The sequence below is a fragment of the Rhopalosiphum padi genome, chromosome 3, assembly GCF_020882245.1.
Source record: "Rhopalosiphum padi isolate XX-2018 chromosome 3, ASM2088224v1, whole genome shotgun sequence".
Classification (NCBI taxonomy): domain Eukaryota; kingdom Metazoa; phylum Arthropoda; class Insecta; order Hemiptera; family Aphididae; genus Rhopalosiphum; species Rhopalosiphum padi.
In genome coordinates this window covers 36,939,875-36,962,502 of record NC_083599.1, presented here as the reverse complement: position 1 = coordinate 36,962,502, position 22,628 = coordinate 36,939,875, and the positions used below count along the sequence as shown (strand labels likewise).

Sequence of the window (22,628 nt, the reverse complement as noted above, 5' to 3'; positions counted from 1 at the left end):
ACATGTTTTAAATTCTAAACGCGATATATTGTACAACATTATTAATTAATATGCAGTACTACCTTTTACCTAAATTTTAATTTTCTACCTAGCAATATCACGATTATTTGAGTTTAAGAAAAATTGGGTACAAACTGTCAAACCAATCAATAATATATTTGTCGTAGCTGCTATATACGAGTAAGTAGACTAAGCAGAGCGATTTACAAAAATATAATTATAGAATATAGATAAATACAAATTCAAGTATTTCAATATTTGTTTTCATTTCAAATTGTTATTTTCCGAAGGTTAAAATATAAAATAAATTAGTATCTCCGTATGAAAAGTATACGATTATCTAAATTTATTTATTATAAAATTAAACATATTATGAAATAAATGTTTGTATAGTAATTGCATAGGTAACTGTATAGATAATGGATATAGATACCATAGGTGGAAAAAAATTAAGCATTTATTTCAATATCCAAATTTCTTATACAAATCATAAATATACGATTGCCTATAATAACTAGTATAAAATTGATTAGTTTTACTTCATAAAATTGTAATAGTAAACACTATCTATATAGTTATGGGTGGGGCTATGTGACATAAATAGATAATATAATACAAATATATAATAAATGTAAAGAAAATCATTACCACTTTTATATGAATATACACATAAACACTTATTGGAGAAAAAAAGAATGCCGAGAAACAATTTTGTTCTAAGTCCTTCAAAATTTAGGACTGCTTATGGATATTGGTAATAAGTACCAAATTATATTAGTATTATATAATATTATATACAACGGATGGCGATGTAAAAATTTGACATGTGGTACGTACAGGGAACGAACGTACAACAAGCTGTGATGGAGGGATGATTTTTGGTGCACGCGACGATATCTCTAGAAGCAGGGGACCGGTGTATGTGTCTGTTGTAAAGGGGGCGCAGGGTTGCAATGATTATTACCGCTGCTGCCATTATTGTAATTATTATTGTTGTCGACAAACACGCATGATTGAGTATAATATTCGTTTCGATTTGGAAATGTTTCACGGCACATAAATTTATCACCACGATAAATAGTCGCCGAAAATATATAGCTACGCGTTTGCAGATCATCCCAATTATTGGCCGGGAGACAGATTCATTGTGTGTATAACGTGAATTATGCGATATTATTGTTACAGCGTAGATGCCTATTATGGTAAATTTAAGTGTAAATTCTAGATTTTGAGAATATTATGAAAAAAATATATATTCATTTGGAAAAAAAGCAGGAAACTGCGAAAAAAACATGTATCAGAGTAATGCAAAATGTTAAATCTACACTATTTAAATATAACACGTGGACAAGAATATGCAATTAAATTGTAGGACATCAGAATAAATAAAATGTATTGTAATTAATAAATTTGTGTATGTATCAAAAAATCATTAATAAACTAATTAATTAAATTAGAACTACCTATACGAGATAACATACTGTTAAAGCTAATTCATTTAAAGTAAGACATTAGACAACAAATAAGTAGATTTGTAACAAAAAAGATTTTAATGACAATGCGATAAAGATTTCGTAGTGATATAAATTGATATGTTATTTCAAATAACTTTAACAAAATGTAACGATTACCGTCCTTCGACATCGTACATTGCTTCTTAAGTGTATCTACCATAACTAATATACTGAGTGTGAGAAATGGCGTGCGAAACCAACTGCTGACTTGAGGTTTTCCAGCACGCGTCGTGGTAAATAAAAATGACCGATGTGTGCTTGGCAGGAGTTTGCGATACTAAGATTGGTTACCCTCATATTCTTATACATAATTATATATTATCTGTCTTGTATTTTATCAATATATTATATATATAATACTTATATTCAGTTATATATATCAACATTTGAGTACTTAGATAAATTAAACCCTGATCTTTATAGTGAATATAAACATAACTTTATCCTAAGGAGTATGTCAATCGGTAGCGACCTGTGAAGAGGGAACGTTAAAAATTAAATGGTATTACTATATTATATTCATTAAAAATTATAGATATAATCTGAATATATTACATGAATACGTATTATACATGGTATGTGTACTGTATAGAATATCGATGGAAATTAAATAAATAAATACATTTTTATATAATATTATAATATTGTCATTCATGAACTAATTTATGAATATAGATTTTAATGTAACAGCATTATTATTTTCGTTGTGTGGAGGTAATTTAGGTAAAATATCAATATTACATACCAGTTATATATATCTTGTATTAAATTATTATGGTTGTTGTTACCAACATCTCATTTTTAATTTTTTTTTATACGTGATCTACTGAAAAATCTTTGATTATTCTTTATTGCTTAGGTGTCTTATTAGCTTATCTATCGATACAATTATGATAGCGAGGCGTTTTCTTATGAATATTACTAACGTAATAAGAGACAATATTACGTATTACGCGTGATAAGGTACCTAATATGCGTATAATATACATATCACAAAAATGCATTTGAATAGAGTCAATCACAATATACGGTTATCAGTTTAGTGACGAGAAAACAGACGATAATGAAATTATTATATGATGGGCACAACAAACATAATAACCAATATTTGCATTAAGAAACATATGTCATACTTAGGTACGCTCATAAGTTTATTTTACTACGCCACACATAATTATAATTATTAAAGGTTTATTTATTTATTTATTTATTTATTTAAATACTCGTAGCATACGGTGATACATTATGAATTATTATTATATTAATTTGTCAATACATCTTGTTTTAAACTTTCCAACAAAATATTTTTGTTTGTTATGTAATTTATGTTATTATTTTTTTTTATTTTCCAACCAACTTTTAAATTATTATCTTTAAAGGTATATAGCCTCTCCCAATAAGTGAGTATTTTATTTTTGAAACGTGTTGTTTATGGTATGTACGAATCGTAAAAGAAAAGGAAAAAAATTATAATAATTAAACATAGTAGGTATTGTTAAGCATGTTATTGTTTTCAATTATATAATAAACCACGAAATATAATTGAAAGTTGAACTAATCGAGTAACAATATGTATCTATAGAACAAATACTAAACAAGTAAATGTTTCAGAGGATATTCATAATAAAAAAATGACAACTTTATATACACATTTATAAAAAAAAAATATTCAATTTGTATAATTAATGATTTTTTATGAAAACCTTTAGTCAATGAGAATAATATAAAAAAAACACTTAAAGGTTATAATTAGTAATAATCATTATATTACAGTTATCGATAAATAAAAAATAACCAAACTATAAATTACACTTCTCTATTGCAATGAGTAGAATTATAAATACAACTAGTAAAATTATATGAATATGGTATAATAATAACATTAATGAGGATATATCGCGTTTATTGGCTGTGATGGTGAGATTTTAATATGTTATTATATATTTTTATTAACTATCAAATAAAACAACCATTTTTTTACGTGTTCAGATTACATTAAACTCAGATAGATGATGTTTAAACAAGACAATATATGCGGTCTATTGCTCTAAGGATAATAAGATTGTTTAGGCATATGGCCAACATCTTTATATGGATCATAAAATGTAAATAATTTTACGATAAGAATGTTACTACTATACAATCATAATAGGTAATATCTTATTATCGAATTACGTTTAAAACTTAAAATTTCAATAATAATTATCGTTAGAATTATTTTAATATTTAATATCAACCTACCTCCAATACAATATGCCCCAAATTAAAATATTTTTCAAAAAATTACTTTTAGAGACATTTTGTAAAACCGTTTATATTTATAGGTATTATTATAATTTAGAGTAATACAAATAGCTGAATTGTCGTAAATCAAAATGTATTTGGTCGTAATGATTTGTGATTATATCTATTAAATCTATCGGAATAATTTATGTAAGTGTGTACAATTATTGTTAAAAACAAAAAAAAAATTTAATTTATATTACACAAATTAGAGTAATAAATCGTTTTTATACTAACCGAAAAAAAAATTAATCAGAAAGTTAAAAATTGATAATTGAATACTAATGATACAAACAAAAAAAATCTTGAAAATACCATTTACCAGCACTATAATTATGCGGTATAGGTACTGCTTATTTCCTAACATGTCGTATACATATAATTAGTGCACTTAATAATTTTTTTCTAAATACTGTTGTAAGTTCGTTGTAGTTTCCAATAACTCCAAATGATTAATGACGTAATAAATGTCATCAATATCAAAATATAATTGTTCTCGATCTGTTGTTATGATTATAACTGTACGTTTCTCCTTCCAGACCTTATGCTATATCTAACCTTGGAACACCAATATAATTACTACCTACCTAAATATAACACTCGATTTCAATTCGAATCATATATTATATTCAATGACTTGAAGCATAAAATATTTTTTCAATTGTGAATTATTTATGATTTCAGAGTACCCTACGAACTACTTGGACTAAAAATAATATTTTATTAGTTTTGAAAGTAAATAAAACAAAGTTTGAAAAAATACTATGAAAATATATCTCCAATAAAGGGAGTAAGTTTAATATTTTTGTGTATGAACTTAGAACAATTCGGCAATATTATTAACATTTACGAGTATTGTAATTTTGTTTCGCGATAGCTCCTAGATATGTTAACAAGTTAAAAACCACTAAGGGTTTTGAACATTATGCTGTACACGACAATTAATATTTCTCTTTCGAAACATGTATAATGCAAAAACACATATCGTTTAAAGAAATAACATAACAGAAAAATATGTAATACTTACATAAATCACAAATCATTTGCGTATTTTTAGCGAAGTAGTATCCAGTTGGCAGTTCGTTACACAGTGTATTCATGAATTTTCCGTAAACCGAACGCAAAATGTTGTAATCGATGCGCGATGATTCGTGATAATAGCTAAAATATAACATAATACTCCATACGACTCACACGAGAGATATTGTATTATATTCACTCTTACTGCGGTGAAGACGAAAAAATAAAAAACTTAATATTTATCTGTGTTATGCGGTGATGGCGACTTATACGTAGTTGATAAAACTATTTCCTAAACGATTACTAAAACAATAACGCGTATGTACCGCCTACAACTCACCGCACGCGAGCGGTTAAACGTGGTCGCGTGTGTGTGCGAGTGTCTGATCAGCGTGCGGGCGGGGGTGTAAATCGCGGGGGTGAACGTCGCGTCGTCGCCGCGGCGCGTAACAGCGGTCTAATTAATGAATTATACCGCGGTCGCGGTCGTAATCGTAGCGTACGCGGTGTGTGTGTGTGTGTGCGCGCGTTTGTTTGTGAGTGTGTGCGTACACGCCGCCACTGTCAAGAGCGATGATGTGTGGCCACCGTTATCGTTAATGACCGGGTGCCTCGGTTGCATCAGTGGCGGTCGCGGCGGTTAAAGTAATTAACGGGCAGACCCTCCGCATCGACGTCGAGTCATCATATTTTATATTTTATATAATACACAAGCATTATTGTCTGCAGGTAGGTACCTACTATATATATACGCTGCACCAGTATTTTCCCCTCTGGACTATGATTATTATTGTTATTATTATTATTTTAACCTGTCTTTTTTTTCACCCGTAGGTATAAGTATGTAACGCGCGCGACGACGAGGCCCGTCATCGTTAAAACGTCAAATAATAATAACAATCATAAATACGAAAACTCGGTGCTGAGCGCGCGCCACTGCAGTTTTCAGTCGCCCGTCGTACAGCACTGCTGCAGGTACGGTATTACGATAGCATAGGCATGCGAAGACTTTGTTCGCAGGGTATGATAAAATTTGCCCCCCCCCTTTTCATTTTTCCAAAATGAATTTAAAAAAAATAATTCCATACTCCTCATCAATATCGTATTACCATTTTTCAACTACTAACCAGTCTAAATTATGAACTGAGACATTGTTCATTTGCCCCCAAGCATCTGGCCGCGGGGTATGCAAGCGCATATTCTGCATACCCCGTGCGCACGCCTATACGCAATAGCTAATCGACATATAATACATAGGATATCCTCGCTATTTTCGAAATGACATCCCGGCGGTTGCAACGGTCAACCGTCATATTTTCGTATTTTGTTTGTCTTTATTTTTCGCAGCACTGCGTCGTCGTCAAGCAAGCCACTCGTCGTCGTCGAGTGCAACCGAGAAGTAGGCAATAATAAGTGCGTAATACACGAAAGTAATTTACATCATAAAATATAATAATATATGATACAGAATAGTACGTGTGCATGTGCGTTGTATATTGTGCGCCTTAGGCCGGGAGCCTTGTGAGCCACTCGAGAAACGGAGGCGGTGGCAGTCGACGAGTAGATGTATGATAATGATAATAATAATATAATACGACGCAGTAATTTAGCAGCCGCAAATCGTGAATTCCGTGTCATTTCTTTGCGGTCGCCGTTGGCCATGGTGTTAGAGTTGGGGGTGGTGGGTATGTTTGTTCCCGGAAAGTTTTAACTGTATAGTAAACGAGCTATGCGCTGGTAATATATAGGGTTTACGAGCAATAACGAGGCGTCATTGTAAGGGCGATTTGGATATGTACCTGATGAAGAAGGGTTTGGAAAGCTTGGAAACTAATTTTGCTTATTAATATATATGAATAATTATATTGTATTTATTATCATGTCGTTATCGTGGTGACGGAAAAGCGTCCACTAGTCAATAAGTCTAATTTTAGATCCTACACCAAATTTAGCAATTCAAATTTTCGTTATTAGGGTGTTGGTTTTACCCAACCCGACAGACCTTCCATTGGCGCATAATCACTATACGGCGTCATATTATACACGATGTACCAGATGACGATAATACTGCTACACCCTTTGTCGACTTGCATGTTTTCCCGTAATCTTTTAAGATCCACTGTAAATATATGTATATAAAAATTATTACCCGGCAAATTGTTTTTGTTTTATTTATACTTATCTCTTTTCTGTTAGCGATGAACTTTTCAGTTTGACTTATATTTCTTTTTATAATATTAAATTCCACTCCTCAAGATGTGCTACCACCTGGTCGTGTGATATAAGTGTATAATTTTGTTTTAGATTTTTTCATTTAGGTACTTATGAAACACTACAAAAATTCTATTTGTGTATACTCTTAGCTGTCGAAAAAAATATTATTAAACTGAAAAAAAACCGTATTTGATTGAAGTGAATTATAACAATGATGTAAAATGATGTGGTTATTTTTATTTTTAATCGTTCATAAATCTGTCATATATTTGGGATCGAGATGATACGAAAAAAATTCATAGTATCATATGAAACTTAATTCTCGGTAACGATTAATAGAGTAACGTGTGTGTTCTCGTGTGTTGGCAACTATCCTAAAATTCCAGTTAAATCTGAAGTAGGTGCACAATTTACAATGATGATTTGCTATTTACGGGAAATAATAAAATAAAATTACTGAGAATTACTTTTACACTAAAAACACATTAAGCCTCTTTTTTCGAATAATATTTTTATTATTCGTGAGATATATCGAATATACGTTATAACTTACAGAATTATATGATTATAATATAGTATAATTAAGAGTAATTCTTCACTAAATTGAACTCAAATAATTCGTATATATAGTAAAAAAGAAAATGTATTCGTGGAGGAAAATTAATTTAAAATAATTATTTATTCTGTTAGAAATTACAACTATTATTAATGGAATTTGTCTAAATGATTACATAAGGACGTAATATCATCATATTATTATAATTATATATGTAATTTACATGTCCATTAAAAAAGCAAATGTCTATTTAAAAAATGCATTGGACACTAATTATATGCCAGTTTTTTAAACTCTTAGTTTATTAACTAAATAATTATTTCAGACTATTTTATTTTACACTTAATATTTTCTATGTATAGGGGAGACTTCTGGATCTACATCCACCTAAGAGAGTATTGCAATATTTCACATATTCTACGTCAGGGGTCACCAAATAGCATCCGGCCCGCGGATGAATTTCAACCGACCCGCAGACAAGAAAAGAAAAAGCTGATAATTTAATACGTAATTATTGACCAATCAGCATATTATAATAAATATTGTGTACTTTGAATTTTTATGACCCATGAGAATTTTCCAAATTCTTATTGTGGCCCGCAGAAAGTTTTAATTGGTGACTCCTGATCTACGTCCACCTAAGCGAGTATTGAAATACTTCACATACTTTACATCCATCTAGCCATCCAGGTATTAATATGTCTCCATAGAACTTGACATTAAAGCACGAACTTCTAAACAATTATAATATAATTATATACATACATTTATTCGATGACAAATAGTTTTATTTATCAGAACATTAAATTTACAATTATTTCATTATATTTTAAATATTTATTTTCACTTTGCAGTGTTACAACTTATAAACTATTATATTATATTATTTAAAAAATAATTCTTAATAAGTGATTAAATTAAAAAACAAACTATAATAAAATAGTAAATAATATTAATGTTATAGTGTGCCGTTTAAGACACTGTGTACCTACTCAAATATATTATATACGTTTATTGAATGACTTAATATGTATTGGCATACTATTGGACAGAAAAATAGAATTAACGACAATTGATACAACCAATTAATCTAATTTAATTAAACATATATTATAAAGTAAAACATTCAAAATATAAAAATGTTGAAATCAACTTAAAAACAGAATAATTGAATTATTATGCCTTATATTAGTTGTGACTATTACCTATGAATCAATGAGAATGGCGATGATGTGACTGAAATTTATATAAATCTTACAAGTGGGATACTAGACAAAGTGCTATGATCATAGATTTAATTTACTTTTTTAATAACGGAGATCGCTTGTACACAAAAATAACGATGCTAATTATAATACTTTATCTTATATGAATGTTTCATTATTTTATACATTTAAAAACCTATCTTAATCTCACATTAGATTACATACTCATAATTAACGTGTACTTCAATAACATTTTTTACATTAATATTATTTATTACAATAACAACCTACGTATACATACCGATAATGATGCATGTAGACTTACTTAATTTTAAAAAGTGTGATTTCAATCTATTAGGCTATTGTAAAATATAAGCATTTAAGTGCTTTATTATTTTTTTAATTTCTTACAGTTTGTGTGTTATATATAAATTTAAAAAAAACTTCATATTTAGGTAGGTAAAGTTGTTAACAAAGTAATATAATCACTCATTGTCAGAGCTGTCTCTTATCTATCAAATAGTAGGTACCTTTACCAATATAATCTAAATAATATATAGTGACAATAAAAATAAGTAACTTGATACTTAGGTTCTTATTATTTAGTTTGATTATGTTTTTCAACTCCTAACACAAATGTATGAATAATGCATAATCTTCAATTGCATCAGCATTCAGCACCACTACACTCAGCAGAAGCCAGAAGCTTTTTCATAACTGCTATATTATTAGTGCTATTATACTCCATTAGTTTTGATCAGAATTTCCTCATTCCATCGATTATTTAAATTAATTTTAAATTAATTAATTCATATTTTATTTATAAAATAATTATCCTCACATCTCGTTTTACATTAATATTTAATAACTTAATTAATAATAATAATAAACAAATCTTAACTTTATATTTTTGTCAAAACACCCAGTACTTAAAAAAATTAAAACACATTTCATGATATTTTTGTATCCAATAATATAGTTTACAAGAATTCGAATAAGTATATTTAAAACTTTACAAACGCCGTCCTTAAGTACATTTAAATGTTAAAAATGTTAATTTTAACTTTTAACAGACGCTTGATTAATATAATAGCCGTATAATTGGGGGGTAGTCACTGGTCATCATCATGTTCGGTGAATCGTTTTGCATATAATATATAGGTACACGACCTATTCATATTGTACGAAATGTTACGATGAAATTAGCACGAAAATATGACACGCTTTTTTTTGGTGTGAATCGCGTGTATCATAATATTATTCGTGTTTAAAAGGTATATATAGATGTATAATATATTATTATAATACGATTATCACAACATACTACGTAGACAGTATAAATATATTGTGTCGTGTGTGTATGCCTATACGTATAACATAATATCCAGATATCCTCGAAACTTGGTGGGCCAGTTCAGCTTGGGCTGTCCCCAAGAGAATGTTTATTACCAATTAAATAAAAACGCAATGATGGCGGCCGCGGATTCGACACGGATTGGCTTTCTCTTGCGTCGCCAAACGAAACACGATGCCCACGTTGGCATTTCCACATATCATATTGTAGTGACATCTATAAAAAGCAAATAAAATAAATTTCCATATTATGCGATTTTTAATAAACGAAATATGCGCACGCGTGATTATTATGGTGTCACCGTATACCTATATACACTAATATACTACATAGATACGTGTTTACGGTTTACCGTGTGTATGTATGTATGTATATATTACACTGAGTTAGTGAGCATAAATCCTTCTCCGGACGTTCGGGACGTCATAACTTGTCAAGGGGTGTAATTTTATAGCACCCAACGATAATAATTTCACGTTGTTAATGAGACGCGCACTATACTTATTATACGCGGCCGCCGCTGGGTGTTAAATTTTGAATACAAATATTTCGGGAAATTAAAACTCCGTATTATATGACCGCGGTCGTAGGTTAGTTGGCTGGTTATAAATTAAACCTATTAAATTACATGCGATATAGTATGATATTGTATATTATACACAACACATATACACGCGCGCGCGCGTGTGTGTATGTGTTTTTAATAAAATACAGGTGGTATTACCTACGTTATTAAACAATATGCGTTGAAAAAAAATTAAATGAAAAGGACCGGGTTTATGTGTTTGTGAACATGATATAATAATATAATATGTTTAGAAATAATAATACGTTGGTGCTCTACGTGTAATATACTGGCGTTGGATCAAAATCAAAATGATATAAACGCATCTGAACCTATATAGTTCTCAAACGTAAGTTGACTTTATGTATATTACAAGTTATATCAAATACACGCATTTATGATAAATATAATATTAAGTGAAAAATCGATTTTAATAGTAAAATTGTTGAAAAGCCCGGCTAGTAAAAAATGTAAAGCTGACAATGCATTGGTTATTTAAATTAAAATATCAAACCAATATTATTATATAGGTATATAATACCTTATATACGTTCTACTTTCTAAACATATCTAAGCTAGAATAAAACTAGTATTTTAAACTAATATAAACGTCCTTAGCCTAACTTCAAAATATTAAGATATAATATATAATATAATAATAAGTCTGTTAGAGAATAATCGTAATAATTTATCATAATATAGTATCTACATTTTCCATCACTACAATAAAAGTATAGATAGCTTAAATCTAAACTGACCCTGGGTTTAATACGCAAAAATTCGAGAACTTGGATACGAATTCTTGCATTTCAAATAATAATTTTTCATTACCCCCATGTATTTCCTACTTTGCAAATTGTATATAGGTAATTAGGTTAAGTGAATACAAGACCATGAAATTTTAGAAGTTAATAGTTAAAAAATAAAAAGATTAGCTAGATGAGTCTTAGAGTTAACGTGGGATAAAAATACTAAACTCAGTTAAAAATAGACAATATAATTTTAAAATATTAGTACTTGGATCACATAATGCGTATTTTTTCACTAGATTAGAATATAATAAGATTATAATGTTAATTCATTAAGAAACAACAGACATTTTGGTGTTATATTTTGTTATAAGTGTATTAATAATTATTATAATTGGTGATATAATATTTTTATTTAAAACAATATTATGTACAATAATTACTTAAAATAATTAATTTTTATATACCAATTATTATGCTTTAAACATTTTAGGGTCAATGGACCAGTTACACTCAAAACATTTTACAATACTTATAATTAAAACTTATTAGTTAGTTATAACTTATAACTTATAAGTTTATAATAAACTAATACACTAAAAGATTTTTGCAAGCATTAATATATAATATAGTTTAAATAAACCATTTTTTTCTCGCATTTAACAAGTTATTTTACTTGCGGGATCAAATGTGCGTAATAATAATAACGTTTTATAAAATTCCTGATATTATTATAAAATATATTATGATCAGTCATTTAAACCAGTAATCAATTGATCATTGATAAATAAATAAGTTTTTAATTTTCAAGCATTTTAGTATGGAGATTGTTTATGTTGATATTGATGGAATGAGATTAATAACAATATTTTCACGTCTGAAAGTAGGTATATTTAAATACAAGCGCAATTGGTATACTAACCCTATGTATAAAGAGTGCAATTGGTACATCGACCCTAAAATATAAGGAGCGTAATTAGTACACTAGTCCTAAACAAAAATAATAATATACTTGGAAAACTATATCATTTTATAGAAAATACTTATATAAATAAACATTCTTTTACAAATAATTATTAAAAATTACGGTAATTAGTATTTTAATTAGCGAATGCAAAAAAACAAAATTGGATTTTTTTTATACTATTTTTAGTAAAATTGATGGTTTTTATTTATTTTTTCGTTTCTTTTCCTAATTATTTTGAAAAATACTGGGCATATTTAAACTACAAACTACCAACTAAATCAAATTTTCTACCAGAAACCACGTAGGAGCTTTGTCTCCAAAGCTAAAGGTAATGAATGATAAGGAAAAAAGCACATAATGTGAAATAGCTCCGATCGGAATTATTAATTATCTAAAATTATATACATTCTTTATTTATTTACTAAAATTTTACATAAAAAGTAGTTCATTTTTAGTGCCATCTGAGACATTTCCAAATTAGTCCAAATCATAATCCTTGGCATATTAAATTATTTTAATTTCAAGAAAAAATATTAATTTTATTAAACATAAGTCATGTTCAACTAAGAATTCCATATTCCTAATTTATAACAGAAAAGGATACATTTATTCCTTAATATAATATATAGTAAAAATATGTTATAATATTGTTGTTTAATTTCAACTAAATTATTTAACACAAATAATAATAATTATTATTACTATTCCTACATCCTACAAAACATAATATCCACAGAGAAAAATGATTTTTAATTTTGAAATATTATAAAAAAAATCGTATATTTTCATTTATCAATTATGATAAAATTATAACTAATATTGGGACTATATTGTAAAGTATTTAGATATTATATGGCCACTTAAATCAAATTAAAATTAATTAATTGGAACATAGGTATAGTGATTGAGTGATTCATAATCCAATGTATTTAAACATTTTTAAAAAATGCAGATACAAACACGTGCGCATATGATTTATATGATGTTTAAATATCTAAGATCTACCTGGCTCAGAGGGTTGGTTAAAATTATTGAAGATAGAATTCTGTGACACTGGTGACATCAAGCTAAATGAGTGGCGCCACCAAAAAATGATTTTCCCTGATGTATAATATTATACATGTAATAATATAATGTACACTATGTAAGTATCGTTTATCATTATATTATTATCATTATAACGTTTGGTGTAGGTGAAACGGTACGTGCAAGGCCTTCGATAACGACCTTTCTACAACTAAATATTAATATTATAATAATTATTATATTTTGAATTAACACGTCAAACCAGGAAAAATATAACCGGCAATTATTATATAACAGTAAGTAATTTGTACATAAATTATTTTTAAAATGTCTCGATATTGGGTACCTCACTATATTGTATGGTGTCTGAAAATAAAATGTTGAAAAAATATTCTTGTTTTTTCCATCGTGTTGTGAGTACCGCAGTGGCCTCGTAATATTTTTAGCGCCGACACTGATTGCGATTAAATGGAAACGGTAAACCAACGGTTCTGTTTACCAAACAGATTTAAATTTTCTCTTTATAAGCTTCTCGACAACATCATTAAGTACACCGTGTATAAGGATGTTGTTGGATGTCCTGTTTGCGGACGTAATCAATGTAAATATACAATCTCCTCGCATAAACAGAAAAACAATATACATATACAACATACGTATAAGTATAATATTTGTATACTGGGTCAAATTAGATTTAACAACATAACTACGTTACATTTAGTATTGGTGACGTTAAATTCTGAATACAATTTTTTCATAATAATATATCAGTGTATAACAATCTAACAATCGTTAAAAAATGTATTGCCAATTTGTTTTTTTTTGTTTTTTTTTTTTAATTAATTATATTATGTTTGTTGACATTATTCGTAAGCTTATAAAAATCAAAAGTATGTTTTAACGTAATGTTATGAGACTGGTAGACAGGATATTGCTCAGGAATAATTATTTGAATCTGGTTTTGGGTGATGAAAAAAGATTCTGGTTTTGGGCTTTGGGTGTATGGCCGATTGATAAATCTAGTCAGATTTGTTCACGTGTTGGAAAATAAAAAACCTCTTACGTGTATTATAATATTATGTAGGTATATTGTATACACAATAAGGCGATTAGTATATGTCGTGTCTATATTGTATACACAGGCCATCCGCAATCCGGGCAATTCGCCAATAAACAGGTGTTTTTCCGAATTAATTCCAAAGATTATAAAATATGTTTTGCAATTTGCAAAAAACAATGCCAGCACAGTTGCGTTCTATCCGTATTTTTATAATAATACAATACAACTTTGGAAGTGAGAACAACAGTCCATGTAAGAGCGGTTTATTGAGTATCCATATTATATATATATTCATTCTACATTAATTATTGATCTTTAGTAATAATAGTAATTAATAGATTAAAATATTAATTTACATTTAATGTCATTGCGTCGACAAAACGAAAACTTTTAAATTTTTGATTATACCATTTACCAAAAACGACTAGTCATAATTAAAGTGCACTGAGATAAACAGTTGATATTGAATATTGAATACTAACCAAAAACAACTATATAGTAAAAGATAAAAACCTAACCAATACCGAGTAATGTGCACAACAATATGTCTGTGATGATTACATTTAAATATTTTAAGCCATCGGTACGAGAAATGTGAATTTAGAATGCGTATGTGTCCAACTGACACTCAGAGATTGAAAGATGGGAAAAAAACACCGTCTCACGATTAGACAACGCGGATGCATGCTAATTATTATAGCTGTTGGCCCCGACACCATAGGTATAATATAGCTGCGCCACTATTATTGACTTAGCTCAGCCGAGGTTATCACGGCTGTCTTCGGGATAACACGAAAAACGAATTTCGAATCTCATCCGCGTTCTTGATTATTTACCCTTGGTTCGACCATGGCGAACGTGTCCCGTTGAAACGAACTATATAGACGTATCCACGCGCCAACTATATAGGATAACTATATTAATTTATACTTTCATCGTGGACGTTGTTTAACGCTAATAAAGTAGTAAATATTTTTATTTCCACAAAAGTCGTTGTGTTTTGAATTTATCAAAGAAGTAAAATCTGTTATTTTTTTTTAAGTTAATTGCACCTCATTTCAATTTAAAATAATAAACAAGTACATAACTATCATGTGACGGTTTGATTCTATATCAAAATAATAATTATCTGTTAATTGACTAACATTTTATAGCTTTAAATAATTCTGTTATGTTAACAGACATAATATTTAACTGAATAAACTTAAATATCGCAGTCTAATAAATTATTTATTAGTTAATAGTAATAAAAATTAAAAAATCAATTAAATTGTTAAGAGTGGTATTAAAAATTATTTAAGTACTTTCATAAATAAATAAAATAATCGTTTGATCGAAATTTAACCGCGTTAAATCATATATAATAATTTAAATCATCGAGTTTTTGTCTACCACTAGTTAACTTCTACTATAGTATTATCTAGTGCCGTACATTAATACCGCTAAATCAGTAATATTATGTAATATCATTTTGGAACCCTTAAACATTTTGGGAACTACAATAAATAAAATGTATTTTTTTTTCACTCAGAAACTTCTACTACGTCACCTCGATGATTTACACATAGTATAATATCCTCATAATATAATAGTGTGTTTACTTTAAAATGTTTTCCTGTCCAATTACCTCGGTTATAGATAAACTGATTTTTTTCAAGTCATTTTAACCATATTACTATGGTTACAAAACCCAACTATTTTAAATAACAGAAAATTAAAGTTTCAATTTAAATTACTATAAATCATTGAATTTATCAAAAATCATTTTAAAAGAATTTGAAGTTTATATTTTGAAAAATTCATTGAAATCATTGAATTTTGTTATTCAAATTTATAAAATATAAAATTTTAGATTCTGAGCGAAGCGATTATTGATTTTACAATGATTTGTATATTGTGTATGTATGTGGGACGTGTGTGTGTGTGTCTCTGTCATACATTAAGTACTCAAAGCAATGCTTTGATTTTCAACTTTGAGGGTGGTTTCAGGTTTTTGATAGAAAGTTAGATCTAATTTGTAGTTTGGAGATAAAAATAAAAAATTACCAGTATTTTTCAAAATAATTACGAATAATAAACAAAAAAATCATGAAATAACGAGATTTTTTATACAAACCCGGTTTTTAACAACAAATTATGTATAAAATAAAAACATGAAATATATTTAGTGATATAGGCTGATAGACTATCTTTGCTCAAAAAATTGTATTTCTTGTATAATGATAAAACATTAAATTTAAATTTAAGGCATCTATTATAGTGACCAGCTCCACCTCCGCCGTGCTCTGCTATAACTAAGTGGTATACCTACGTGCCCGCTTTTTTAGATAGAACAATGGATTGATACGAGTTTTTTCTTAATTATAGTTCATACTATAACCAAAAAAATCTCGAATTTATTTAAATGAAGTTTTTTATAGGCATTTTAATTACACATTTGAAAGAAATACGATATTTTAACGAAAAATAACGGTTTTAGTTAGATTATTGTAATTTAAAAATATTATTCATGGATATTTAAAACTTTAATGTATATGATTATATTTTATACACATCACACACAATTATTACATTTTCAAATGCTATATACTTTTCGCAAAAATGTATTCAACCTTACCAATAGTAAAATAAATAAGTTTAATATCAATAAAAATTATATCATAAAATATAGGTATAGTGTAGGTTAGCTTCACTTAAAATCGTTTTTCATGTGTAATGATTTATTGTTGAATTCAAATTTAACACATGCATTACAATAACTTATTACACTTCAATGACGAAGTTCACTCGACACCTACTGTACAGCTGAGCGGTTACCTACTTTATTTTTTTCACTTTTTTCAACATTATACATGTAAAATATATTAATTTTTTTAAATTTTTGATTTTTGAATGACAGCATATTATACTTTAGATTTTAAATTTAGAAGCAGATTATTTTCTTGAAAATATAAAAATCGAATTTTGAACGAATATAGTTAATTATAATTTATAGTTATAAGTAGATCTAACAATTATATAAGGTGTAACAAGACTATTTGACAAACTTTCATTACAAAATATGTTACTATATTTGTTAAATAGTCCTGTTACACTCTGTATACCCTAAAAAACCTATTAAATATGACGTATACAGTTATGCTCTAATAATTAACAAAATATGCCCTTAAAATAAATATTATGCTCTAAAAAAACTATAATAAATTCTAAAATTTTATTTTCAATTAAATGATTACTTATATTTTATATAATATTTCACTGCAAATTATTTAAATTATCAATCAAAAAAGGGCGTAGATTTTGGTATTATGAATTTCTATTCATCTGAAAACCAAACAAAAATGTTAAAAACGTTGAAAAATGTATTATTTAAAAAACATTCTCGATTCATTGAGTTAAAAATGTCTTAAAAATTTACGAAATTCAAAGTATGCTCTAAAGATACAAAAACTCTAAAATATGTCTTAAAAATGCAAAATAAAATTTTGTATACAATATACATACCTAACATTTAGTCATGAAACAGATGTTTTTTGACCAACCAATAAAAATATGCTAATGCATAGAAATGTCAGCTCTAGTCTTAGGTATTTTCATATTTGATTTGATGAACGAAGTAGTTAACCGACATTTTGCAGAGTAATACAGTGATTTTAATAATTTTAACTTACTAGTATTACTAGTGATTATATTTAAAAAAAACACGCCTAACCTAACGTAACCATATTGTATACCGTCAGTGCCGCAATTATCCGGGAGGGGGGGACACCCTGCTAAAAGAGAGCACTAGGTATGAGATTAATTTTGGGCACAAGTTTTAGCTTGAATACCTTTTATCCTTGATTTAAATTCAAGAATAATAATAGTTATAAAAATTAAAAAATACAAAATGTGAATATCATAATAATATCTAATAAGTATCAGCCTTTAAAATTATATATTTAATATACTTTTTTAAATATAATTATATACCATCTATTAGGTGCAGCGTTAAGAGGGGGGTATAGGGGCCATAATCCTCCCCTAGAGTCTAGATATCATAAGCTGCCTATAAATAATAACTTCTTTCATACATTTGTATAAAGTTCAAAGTACATTTTTGGACCAAAAGGATATTACCCTCCCTACTGCCTAGAAAAAAAACAAATCCACTACTGTCAACTATTATAGACGATTTAAAAGTGGATGACGAAACTTATAGTAATAACGCTATTGATAGTGATATTATTGGTGATGTTTATAATAGTATGGCTATGAAGTGCTTGATGAAAAATGACAACAATGATTTTAATGAACAACAGGTTGAAATATCAGAAATCATAATATACTTAAATTTTAATTTGATTTAAAAAATAACTAAGTATTTAACTATAAGATACGAGTAATTTAATAATTAAATTATGATTTTATTATTTATAAATCTTGAAATTTACGTTTATGTTTATGTAAATATATGTACACAATATATATATTATATATAATAATAATTATTTATTATAATAGATGATGACGATGATGTAGAAGTAAATGACACAACTTATAGTAATAAGTACTAATAGTACTAATAGTGCTTATTGTACTAATTATACTTATACTTATTATACTAATCATTACTAGTTATGCTACTGGCAGTAGTGTTATTTGTTTGACTATGTATGAGTGGGTTGATAAATAATTACATTTTTTGATTTTATATTTTTTTGTATTATTTACTGAACATTTTATTTTTAATGAATTTCCTTGATTTTTTTTTATTATTATTAACTGAGTAAGACAAATGGTTTTTAAAATTAAGTATATTTAACATTTTTAATCATACAATTTGTGATTTTTATATTTTTTGTTTCGTTTACTGAACACTGAAGTAAATAAATTTGAAAAATCATCTTAGGATACATCACGGTTATAGTATCATTATTGTGGTAGTATGAAAGCGATGTATTAAAAATGGGAGATTATATAATAAATGGACCATTTGGGCACTAAAATGTCTGCTTCCATGTGGTCCAAAAACTTAGTTGCAGCACTGTATACCATATATTAATTGTTTTCAATAATACACATTTCGTTTTTAATAGATATTTACAGTGGCACGTTATTTTTAGAACAGGTGACGTTCCATCAACATAATATATAGTTTTGACGTTTAGCGATTTTCTATTGGATTTAACGGAGTTGGCTTTCTGTGTATATGATTGCGTATAGAGACTGACGAAATGGTGTTTGACAACATTATCGACATTGAGGCTCGTCTAAAAAATATGTGTCCTGCTTTTACAGCCATCACGAGTATATCTATATGGTCCAATTTTGTATTGGCTCGCCCACATACTTTAGTGTACTAATGGCCCCTGGAATCTATTTGTTCTTTGAACTTTTACAATAACGATTTAAAAATAACCCAATATTTAGGTTACACCGAACACCTTGCTCGAACAATTAGCTATGACTAATTATGGAAGTCTACGGCGTAGATAGCCAGTGTTAATTTGACTATAGGCTTGCACTTGGAGTCCATCCAATTATTATTATTTGACAATATTCCTATTATTTAATAATGTCTGATGGCCATTGCTCATATTAATATTAGACTAGTTTCGGATGGTAATAAGTAAATGTCTGATAAGAGTTGATTGATATTTTCATTAGTTTGAATTCTCCATAAATTAAACCTGTTTCTTAATACATTTCTTGGGTGGATTTTATGAACCAGAAAAAAATCCGAACTACGGGATAAGATCTAAGGCTATGTTACCTATATCATCTGCAAATGTACAACTAATGTTGTTTCGTTGAGATGAAGAATGTCGATAATAGGTATATTATTTTATGCTAGATAACGTGATAATGTGAATCCTCAAGTTATAATAATGAGTTATTAGTTATTACGATATGCTGTTTAATGATTTTATCAATTTGATTTGAGAAAGTTTATCTTAACAGCTAATATTTGTAAAGTCAGAAGGTCAGTATAGGAAGCCGATTTTTTTTTTTTGTTTCAGCCGTTTGTGCCAAACTCAATCAAACGCCTGGGATACGTCCAACAACACACCTGCACAATATTGTTATTTTCTTGGGAAAGAGATGCCTGCAGACAGGATCAATTGGTATTCTGTGGCAGTGAACTCACCATGAACAACAAACAATTTCAAATTTTTTAAACCGAAGTAACGGCGTAAATATTGTATGTTCTTTATTTCAATAAAATGTTTGTAACCTATAAATAATTAAACAAATATCGCTATAAACAACTAGATTCGATATTAATTTAATTTACTGTTATTTATAAATAAAATTGCTATCATTATTCATTATCCATTTTTGGTACGGGTTTGGTTCGAAACCATGTTTTTGAGTTCAATCCACCTGTAATTTTTAACATATTCTGTTGTATTAAGATTATTTATATTTTGATATTATGTGTTAATTCAACATTTTGAGAATACACCACACTCTAATTTAATGTTTCCGCCTTCTAATAGTAAATTTACGTTTAACGCTCAGCAATAATTTCATATTTAGTTTTGTTTCTTTTTATATTAAAGTGATCTTTATTATCAAAATAGATGCTTAAAAATAGGTATAACTACAACTACGTTCTCCGTATTCTGTTGAAGGTGATTTTTAATGTTTTAATTTTGAAACAAGTTATGAGGACTTTTAAACCGTCATATTTTTTACACATATTTTCTTTTTTTCTATTTTATTTATTAAAATAGTTTATAATTCACTATTATAATGTTTTTAATTTAATTATATTCGTAAAACAAATTGTATTTAATTTAAATGAGTTATTAAAGTTATTAATCTTTTAAATAATATACGATATTACGATAATATATATTAACAAATTTTAAATTTTCAAAAAATTGATATTTTGACTTATTCATGTATATATATGTTTCTACCATATAAATTATGGTACATTGGTACATGCATTAATGTATATCGATGTAAGAAATTATACTTACATAGGTACAAACCGTTAAACGTAGTACGTTTTATATATAAAAACGTTAAAAATATTTTGTACTAACAATTTTATTTTCAATGAGTAGTAGCAAAGGTAATGCAGCGATGACGAGTTTTTTCGGCGGGTTTGATTGTGAGTTGTGACACGTACCCGAGGCATTGTAAGGGCGCCTACACGCGTACGGTAAGCGAACAGCTGATACGTACGGTGTGCGCACGACAATAATATAATAGCGGAGATAAATATCATAAAATGCATAAGTTTTTTTATTACTATGGTTGTTCTTCTTCTCTTCTTTTATAAAAATAATTCCGTCAACTAATAAATAATGTTGAAGTGACAACCGAGCACATTACTTAGGCTTGAAAGGCATTAGCTGAACAACAATAATAAATAAACATCAATCATGTTTTTATTAATTTTTAATTTTTTTTTTTTTGAAAAGTGTTAGCGGAACGCGCTCAAAGGGACATTGACGCGCTTTTTATTTATATTATAATACCTAATATTATAACGTAATTCGCGCGATTGCCGTGGAAGAGTGGCGCGACACGAGGGTGCGTATATAATATAGTACGACGCGCTTTGAACGTCTGCCGCAACGAAACCAATTCATCCTGTCATAACTAATATAAACATATTATATTATTTTAACATACGGATAAGCCACTCGTCTTTATTTAGCGAATCCGAAATCAACGTCGCGTCATGGTCGTGTGTTAATCATGGTTTGTAATATTTGTATATTAATAATAATATAATAATATATACATCATATTAGTTATTATTCAAATTGTAATAATACACACACACACACACACACACACACACACAAGTTCGAGCAAACACACTGTAACGGGATGATAATAATATTATCTCAGATAATACATGCACGCGTTTAATGATGCAACGAACCATAAATATAATATAAATATATAATTTACCTTCGATGCACCGAAGTACGAGGACGATGCTTTGAACAAAATTTTGTTTCGGACTTGTTAACATAAACATTATTGGGGAGGGATATAAAACAATTATTTAAACACTTTGTGTATTTCCCCAGCCCACCATTATGAGAAACGTGTGACCATTTTTTATACATCATATTATATTCACTAGAAAATAACAAAGTGTTTGCT

At 28.1% G+C, this 22,628-nt stretch overlaps 2 long non-coding RNA genes across 2 annotated transcripts in view; one reads left to right on the top strand and one right to left on the bottom strand.

The window, feature by feature from the left end:
* Nucleotides 1-5,267, bottom strand: part of LOC132926728 (uncharacterized) — a 65,020-nt gene extending 59,753 nt beyond the window's left edge. Inside the window, exon 1 of the long non-coding RNA XR_009661513.1 lies at nt 4,825-5,267. This is a non-coding gene — a long non-coding RNA (uncharacterized LOC132926728). The remainder of the gene's footprint in view (nt 1-4,824) is intronic.
* LOC132926730 (uncharacterized) lies at nt 5,260-20,980 on the top strand. The gene is made up of 3 exons (XR_009661514.1): nt 5,260-5,546; nt 5,652-5,792; nt 20,516-20,980. It is a non-coding gene; the product is annotated as an uncharacterized LOC132926730 (long non-coding RNA).
* The last annotated feature ends 1,648 nt before the right edge of the window (nt 20,981-22,628 follow it).